The following is a 9807-nucleotide window of genomic DNA, read 5'->3' as shown; positions in this document are numbered from 1 at the left end:
CGCTTAATAATTATGTTAACAATATGATATAATTATTATAAATATTTACATTATGGATATTAGTTATTTTTCATTATTTTACGGCCACAAGATTATTGAACCGAACTTCTACATTATAACAAAAATTACAATTGGGTATGGTTTATAAATTTATTATATAAAAATATTTTTGAAGAATATATAATATTTTATTAAAATAATAAGAGAGGGAAGGAGAGTGAGAGAGAGAGAGAGAGAGAGAGAGAGAGAGAGAGTAAGAGAGGGAGATAAAAAATTGATAAAAATCTTACATCATTATTTTCGTACGATATTATGTAAAGAAAGAATCACCAGTGTGTTAAATATTAAACAATTTTTCTCTTATTATACGTTACAATGGAAATTATTATCCGATAGTTGAAAAGGGACTTTTCCAAACAATCAGATAGAAAGATTTTTTAGTAAGTTTTGAAAATCAATTTTTATGTTAAAGCTTTACAACAGCCATTCATTATAATATTAATTGGAATAGTTTATCACAAATATAGTGAATAAATTGATTTTTCATATCTTCTCGGTCCTTGCGTAATATGATTTACAACCTTCGAGTTATATTTATAATTATCTCTTTTTCTAATGAACGACAATAAAGATAGACACGAGTAAAAAAAAACAAATATAGAAATGTAATTGGTAGTTACGTGAAAAGCAGAAAATGTCTAATATAACAAATATTATAATAAATTATCAATACATTGTTCGATTTAGTTGTTTCTCACTATATATAAGGCCATATACAATGTATACCATAACTTTAATATATTTATTTATTTGACAAATCAAATGTTTTTTTTTTTTTTTTTTAATAAATATTTCATTATAATCAGTCCGAATTTTGTGTACTGATGACTCATTGTATAAGATTTTTTTCTACAAAAGTACGTACTAATTCTTACAGTATAAGGCAATTCAAGCGTAACAACAAAGTCTAATGAAGCATTAGCTTTCCACTCTCAAGGATTCGCAATTAAAGCTAATACCGTCAATTATAATTCTAACATTCGACTAAAAAAATTGTTTCGAACATTTAAAGGCAAATATATTAATGTCGATGCTTGATATTGTGTTAGTCACGGTTTAATCAAATACTTTGACGCTCAGCGCTAATCGCGTAAATATACTGTTAATAAATGAGTTGTTCTACGCTTAATTTTATTTACTTAACCCACAACACATGCCGCACCATAGTTCTAAATAGCAGATTCTTCGGCTATTTAATTACACGCGCGCTCTTTAACGTTGAAAAGTAGCGCAGCGGCAATTATATACATAACAACTATTTTCTACAACTGTTTGTGAATACTTCATTATAGTCTGCGCCCCCTTTGGGAGAAGCGATTAATCCAACGCTCTTTAAACAAATTTAAACGGATTTAGCCGTCGCAACTTTGCTCTCCGTAGTTCCATTCAAATTATACCTTATAAGATAAAGACGGATATTCCCATATTTCTCAACAATCTCCTCTCCTAGAGGCCACGGCTCGAGCTCCGAATCACTAACAATCAATTACAAGATGAAGCCTTTCGCTGGCTCGCCGCGATTGAAGCATCAGTACCGAGCGATTATACTCCGATAATCGCCCGAGTCAAAGCGCACGGGGAGCCGACCGCGTTTTTTGCGCCACCGCCGAAATTCCATTATGAAAAAAAGCGAGCGTCTAATTAATCTCACGCCCCCAATAGCGAGGCCAAAAAAAGAAAAAAAAAAAAAGAAAGAAAGAAAGAAAGAAACTGCTATCAGAGGTCGTCGAATTGCCCGCATTCGAGGTTCGAAGCGATAGGCACCACCACCACCGTCACCACCACCACCGTCACCACCACCACCATCACTACCATCGTCATCATCATCGTCATCGTCATCGTCATCATCATCATCACGACCACCGCCGCCGCCGCCGCCGCCGCTACCGTCACCGCCAGAACCACGCGCTCGCACATTCGACTACGAATCCCAATCGAGCTTTGCACTCGTATAGTTTTTTTTCTTCTTCGCTAGAGGCACTTATCGTGTGCTTAGTTCCTCCCCTCCCTCGCCACTCGTCATCCTTCCTCCTGCCCTTCGGCATCGCCATCGTCGTCCCCGCCTCGCGACCCGCTGCTCCTCACGGTTCGTTCTCCTCGTCGTTATCCCGCTGACGCCTCTACACGTCGTTGCTAGCCGCTAGGCTGCCAAGGCTCCGCCACGTGCGTTTATCGTGCCTCGTAGATTACAAATTAGCTCGGGCCGTGGCGCGACGATGATGTTGTACAGGTCGTTGCACAACATCGCGAGCTCTGACGCTTGCAACGGTGCCGCATCCGTAAGTACCTGCGAATTGTCGACGGGACGCGATGCTTCGCCATGACGATCAAAGTCTCCAAATTCGTGAGTCGCGTTGGCTTCGCATTCAAATACTTTACACGAAGCTCCGATGACCTGTCGGAAACGCCACTCTCCTCCCACGTCGACTCGACGTAACAATCCAGCAGCTTTACTTTTCTGCAAATCTGCACATCAATCTAACGATGTTTCTAAGAAATCTTTTTTTTTTAGCTGCAGTCGCCATTGAAATTTATGCCCAATAGAGTATGTTGAAGACTCTTTGTCGACCTGAAATCCTATTAGACGATGAGCAACGATAAGAGCGAGAGCTGCTGAACTTATGCAAAATCTATAGGAATAATCGTAATGGGGACAAAGCGCAGTGGCACGACTCTTGGAAGTGGACGAATCACCGGAAATAGAGGCAAAGTTCGGATTGTAAGCACGTGTATAGGAGACCTCCGGTACAAATCTCGTGCAACGATAAAGCGAGCGTGTAATAAAATGGTATATAATATCGGTCGGACAAAGAAGGAAAGACTCAATGTTGGTGATCCATCTCTTAAATATCTATGATATACAGTTGGTACGGCAAGAGCTTCTTCCTCCCCCCCCTCCCCCTCCCAAAAAAACCCTCTCATCCGCCCTTCTCATACAAATATTTCTCACTCACTCTCTCACTCACTCTCTCTCTCACTCACTCTCTCTCTCACTCACTCACTCACTCACTCACTCACTCTCTCTCACTCTCTCACTCACTCTCTCTCTCTATCTCTCTCTATCTCTCTCTATATATATATATATATATCTCTCTCTCTGTCGTGCGCGCACAGCCTTCTTCTCAACGCCGTTCTTCGTTCTCGCCTCGCCCCTCGTCCCTCGTCCCACGCCACTCGCCACTCACCGCTCGCCCCGCGCTCCTCGCCACCCCCTCCCGCCGCTCTTTCAGACTTTACACACAGCAGAGGTCGGGAGCTCGTTGCGTCCACTCCGCGCCGTTAAATTTCGCTTTAATGAACACGAAGAGATTCGGGCGTGCAAGAAAGGTATTGGCTGCTGATTTTTTTATCCGACTCGTTTGGCACGTAGTATTGGCGGCACGTAGTCAGGTGGTGGGTCTGGTCACTTGGATCCCGTCGATGCTGGTTTTTCCCTTGCGTTCTTACGACTCTCGGCGAACGATCCTGTCATCGCGCCGGAAAATCAGCGAGTCCTTGAAGAATCTCGCGGCCCTGGCTCCCGCCAACTGGAACCGAGCATCGGTAGTGGCCTGATAATCTTCCCCGAGGCCCGAAGAAACCGGGGCTCGGCCAGCGTAAAAAACGCCGAGAGCGGCCTCGGCTTACGCTCCAACGGTATGTGTTGGTACCTACGTACCTTGCACGTATTTACGTATTCGCGCGAGGTAGTAGGAGCGATCGGATGAGTGACCACCGCCGTGTCGTGTTCACTCACTCGAGTACAACTTTACTACTACTACAGGTCGCTGCGCTCGAGGCACAAAGTAAAATGTGTGCGTACGGCCGAGCGGAGAGAAATGAGAGAAGCAGAAGTGGGTCTGCGATACGAGCGCAGCAAATCGGTTCGTTTGAACTCTTAATGACATAAGTGCATTTATTAAATGCATTGCGCTGCTTATTCTTCTTTGCTGGTCGACTCCTTTTGCGTTTTCATGCTTATGACGGATTCCGTCGACTGAATTGATTGTTACGGCTCGCGTTACACTCTGCGCTACCACCGACAATAGTCATAGAATCCAATTATTTTTGATAAGTTTTCGTTAAAGATAACGACTGCCACTGGTCTTATTGTCATTATACTCCAGCCTGACGCTCATCTCCTACTTTTTTTTCGAAATCCCATCCAAGTAGATTTAACTTTACTTGCTATTATAAATTATTCGATAAAGTCTATGCATTCGAGTTGGTTGAATTTTCATAGTCAGCTATCGGGTATTTAAATATTTGATGAGCCTTGCCCGAGTTGATAACCGCTCGCCCACACACACACACACACACACACACACACACACACGAACACGCGCACGCACACACGAACACGCGCACGCACACACGAACACGCGCACGCACACACACACATACACACACATTCAAAATTTTACATATTATATTTGATAATATTAAGTATATACATAAGTATATACATTACCGACGAAAGATAAATTTATAGATTATCATTAAAATAAACTGATTACAGATATAATTACCAATGATAAACACAGCTAAGGTAATTTAAAGTTTAAAAAACCGAGTATGCACCAATTTAATTTTTTCAATCCTATTGAAATGCAAATTTGAAATTTTCAACCGTAAGTTTCATCGATTATTTTTTCACTTTTTTTACAATTACACAATTTATTAATTAAATTTATTATTAATTATTCCACGTATTCACATATGTAACAGCATTTATGCAGTAAATAATTTGAATGTCATGCGGTATTATGAAAATCTACATATTATTAATACGTATTTTTCATGATTGTGAAAAATATAGAAGTATGTCTTACATTGTTGAAATAATTAATAATTAAAGTCATGCATTCGGCGCACGTATTCGACGAACGAAAGACACTCCTTATCAAACAATAACGAAACAATTAATTATCAAATTTCAAATAAATTGTTTTGTATATTGCATTGTTTTGTAAATTATGTATGTCCGATTAAAAACAAGTGTGCAGAGTTTAACATAAAAAATATAATTTAATTTGAGATTGTTCTATTAAAAGCTTATTTTAATGGGATTTTCAGAACTATAGAAATAATTTCTCTATCGCTAATTATTTAAACATACTCCAAATGATTCTATATTCTGTTACTACCAAATTAAATGATTAATTTGTATGTAAATTGAATATTATATATTCTTTCAATACGAATAAATAATCATTATTTTTTTTTATATTTATATTTAATTTATATATATATATATATAAATATATATATATTGTATTTAATTATAAACAATCAGTATAGCTATTATAACTAATACGATACGTTTGTATGTTTTTAATGTCTGTTTTTAAGTATCTTACCAAATTTTATAATAATAATAATTATTATTATTCTTGAACTTCTATATAAGACGAGAAAATAAAACACATGACCTTTGTTAAAATCATAATTGTAATAAATTCATGTTAATATAATTTACAGTTTCAAGCATTATTACATTGATTTTAATAGTGTAGTTTCAATGAGACGACTAATATACGTTTCTTCGGTCAATTTCAGCCGTCGGCAAAACAATTAACTTGGGTTTCTTAAAGTTTTGGGATTTCTTAAATGTTGTTCTTATCGAGCATTTTGAAAATTGAAAAGTGAAATATGCAGATGCATATCGCAATATAGTAAAAAGGAAATCCAAAGTCCATTAATACGGGTGCACGCTATTAAAGCATTGACAACTTTCTCTCTCACTCTCTCTCTCTCTCTCTTTTTCTCGCTCACTTTCACACTTCCTCTCTTGGTCACACAATCGTACATGCGCGCGGACAGAGAGAGAGAGAGAGAGAGAGAGAGAGTTTGTCAATATTTTAATAGCGTACACCCGTATTATTTCACTGCAAGTAAAGCAAAGAATGACTTCTTAAACCTCTTAATAATTACAAGATAAAGAATGGCATGGGCGAGCCTAAGTGATACATCGTTTGCTGGGATCGCTGCACAATAATTATCGCCTCGATAATCTCAAACAAGGAAGTGAAAATACAATATTGTCATTGCAGCGGGCGGATAAAGTCGAAATGAAAAACACAAGCTGCCTCCGCCCGGAATTCCAGGACTCAATGGCTCCACGATCACGGTCGCACTCGAGATAACAAAAATTAATTATTGAAAGTACGCTGATCGTAGGCTTACTCCTCGCCCTCCCCGTCCTCCCAAGTCAGCGCTTTATCTCGCGACATTTCTCTGATCCTTCGGCGCGTGCAACGATTTTTTGCCTCGATACATGAAGGGGCGCGGGCGCGGGCGCGTGTGCGCGATGCGCGATGATGCGTGCTGCGTGTTGCGTCGGGTTCGCGCGCGCGCGAACGATAGGAACCGAGGGAATGCGACAGACAGCGACGGTGACCGAACTCGACCGAATATTTGTTGGGCGCCTCGGTGGCTCAGTGCCGTATAACCGTTGGCCAGCAGCGCCACGCGGACCCACCGGTCCCGAACCTCTTCACCGAGATACCTCGTCGCCCGAGCGACTGGGTCGCTGATCCAAGGCGATGAGTGCGCACGCAACGTAATGGACCGATTACGCGGATGACCATCGCGCACCTACCATCCGGGCGAATAAAATATTCCCGACGACATTGTATTTATAGACTTGCGAATAAAGCACCAGTCGCTCGCCAAGCCTCGCTCTAATATTCCACCATTCGAGTGCAATCGACAGTCGAACGCTTTCGTATAATAACTCATTCATGTGTGATAATAATCGTCCGCGGAATCCAATATTACACCGGCATCAACCATTAGGCGCTCGGACGCACGCACACTTGCGCACATACTCGCTCGCGCATTCCATATTGCCAGTGTGGGCTTATCATTTATACTCGTGAATTTATAAATAGTAGTAGGCTTTATTATTGACTCTGGATTCACAATAAATATTATTTTTAATACTCGCTGGGCAAAGTTGTACGAAATTACAATGTTACTCAACCTTTAAAAATTATTTCTCAATTGCGGCCCCGTTTAATGTACGAGTACCGCGGATCAAAGACCGAAAACATTAATTTATGTATTATTTGCACGTTGCATAACCTGTCGAGCGCACGATATTAACTATGTATGAATACTTTAATTTTCTTCAATTCTGTTGCAATGCATTTTTAAATGCGATTTAACAGTCATTTGCCGTACGTTGATTTTTTTTTTTTCTTCAAATGAGCGGTAATGGATTGGCTCGAATATACCTAGACGCAAAATACGAAAAATATGGAACATCCTTGGCTTCTAGCCGTCTTACAAAATTAGGTTATTTTTATATGACAACTAATAAAAAGATTCTATTAATCGTTTAACCTCAAATTTTACGTCACGTGTCGGCGCTACATGCGAGCAGTTCTTTTTTGAGGAATGCAAACGAAAGTTTTGATGCTTATCGCTTACAAATTTACAATGTATTATTTTTCTCTTCATTTTCTCTCTCTCTCTCTCTCTCTCTCTCTCTCTCTTTTGTTTTTTTGTTGTTGTTTTTTTGTTGTTTTTTTTTTGTTTTGTTGTTGTTGTTGATTTCATTTATTATTATTTATTTAATTTTTTTCCTTTTTCTTTTACAAACAGCCCAATGCTCGTAATTAATGTTATTACATAATCGTTGGCTGCTGTTCATTGGGCGAGAAGTTTTTGAAGAACCATAAATTACCAAGTAATTTTCGTGGGTTACATGTAAATTTTATTAGGGAAAAATAGTTACACGTGCAATCGAAAAATTACATGTGAAAAAGAATATGACGCCGATGCGTTAAAGTGTAGAGTAATGGCTACTAATATGTTCTCCACATATGTACGAGTTAATACGAATTGAATGCGTTGAGAATGCATTGGATCATTCTACACGCAAAACTATTAACGTGCCGAGATAATTCAGGGCTCAGGGCTTGAATAAAAATATCGTTAAACATAAATTTACATTCGTTCGCATCCCTTTATATTGGTGTCTCTCTATATTTGAAATAATTTTTTCGCTCGCTCGCCCCGTCCAAGCGGCATCGCTGACGCATCGCATCGGCTTGTCTTATCATCAATTTTCCTTCGGACATTTCGCGCATTTTACCCAATTAATCTCGTTGTTTGATGTTGTAATTGCGGGTCTAGCTGTAAAATTGCGATCAACCCCAACGGCCACAGATATTTCGGATCGGAATTATTCGAGATAAGCCGCGCTGCCTTGACGCTTTAGACAAAAAACTCCTCCTCCTCCCACGATGTATTCGTTCCCATTTAAAACGATCGCCGAATTGCGCGTGGGTTGAGACATAATCAAAAGAAAAACAAATTAAACAAATGTACGATAAGGGCAAGAGTCGTGGCAATTTGATAGACTGCAGTCCGCGTAAAGGGATTAAATCCGACCTATGCGCGCTATGGTCGGTAAGGACCACAGGAACAGTCGTTAATCACATAAACTTCCTTCATCTTCTCATTGCCACTTCATTTCATGGAAGCATAGAAGAATCGGTAAGGATGGACGACGAACGTCTCTCAATGGACGTTCACCGGCACAATAACCGGGTCCCGGGATCCGGGATTGCCAGGACTCCCGGTACCGGGAGTGCGTCGGCCCCCACCATAATCCGTGAGGTCCGAGAGGGAGGCCAGGGAGGAGGCCGCGCGATCTGCCGGCGAGGGCCGCACACGTTTTGGTGATCCCCCACTCTGTTACGGCGGCTGCGGCTGCGGCTACGGCGGCTACGGCGGCGGCACAGGAGGCCGGCGGCGGCTGTCGGTGTCGGGACTCGTCAACCGGCATTCTGACCTGGTAGGCCGCCAGTGTCGGGTCGACTATCGGAGCGGAGAGTCCAGAGACGCGCGCACGAGCCGACCGGTCCCCAGAAGCTCGAGCTGAAGCGAGACGCAGAGACTCCCGCCCCGCCGCCGCCGCTGCCGCTGCCGCCTCCTCCTCCGCCTCCTCCTCCTCCTCCTCCTCCTCCTCCTCCTCCTCCTCCCCACAGCCCTCCAACACGCAGCCCGGCTGCGCGCGAGCGAGAAACGACACCGGAGGAGAGGAAGTAGTGTGCGCCCCGTCCGCGTCGTTCGCCAGCCGGAAAGATACGGACGGAGACTGCTCGAAAAGTGTTGTGTCACGAGTGTTGAATATCGCCGGCCGCACACGCGCCTCGTATACTCGTCTCCGGGGCCAGGAGCGCGAGTAGACCGCTACGAGTCTATCACACGACCACTACTAACACCACCACCGTCACTACAACTACTATTACTACTACCACTACCACTACCACTACCACTACCACTACCGCTATAACTTCCACTACCACACAATTACTACTACTACTATTACTCCTACTCCTACTCCTACTACTATTGCTACTACTATTACTACTACTACTACTACTACTACTAATACTACTACTACTACTACTACTACTACTATCGCCATTATTACAATATTAATAATACTACAAGGGTAACGGCGAAGACAACATCAACGATAGAGACAACGGCAACGACAACAGCAACGACGGGGACAACATCGACGACAGCAACGACGGGGACAATAACGACGACGACAAGAACGAACGACGTACAGAGGCGACGGTGTCTATAAGTGTGCGCTCGTCCGCGTGCGCGTGTGTGTGTTTATAAGGGAGTCGTAGTACTTCCTGTGCGTAAAGAAAGAGGATAGAAGGAAGGAAGGAAGAAAGGAAGGAAATAAGGAAGTAAGGCGCATAGTAGGAGCGCCAGCCGGTCGTTAGCCGGGGAAGA

Source organism: Ceratosolen solmsi, unplaced genomic scaffold (assembly GCF_000503995.2).
Source record: "Ceratosolen solmsi marchali unplaced genomic scaffold, CerSol_1.0 scaffold41, whole genome shotgun sequence".
Classification (NCBI taxonomy): domain Eukaryota; kingdom Metazoa; phylum Arthropoda; class Insecta; order Hymenoptera; family Agaonidae; genus Ceratosolen; species Ceratosolen solmsi.
Note: the sequence above shows the minus strand (reverse complement) of the source record.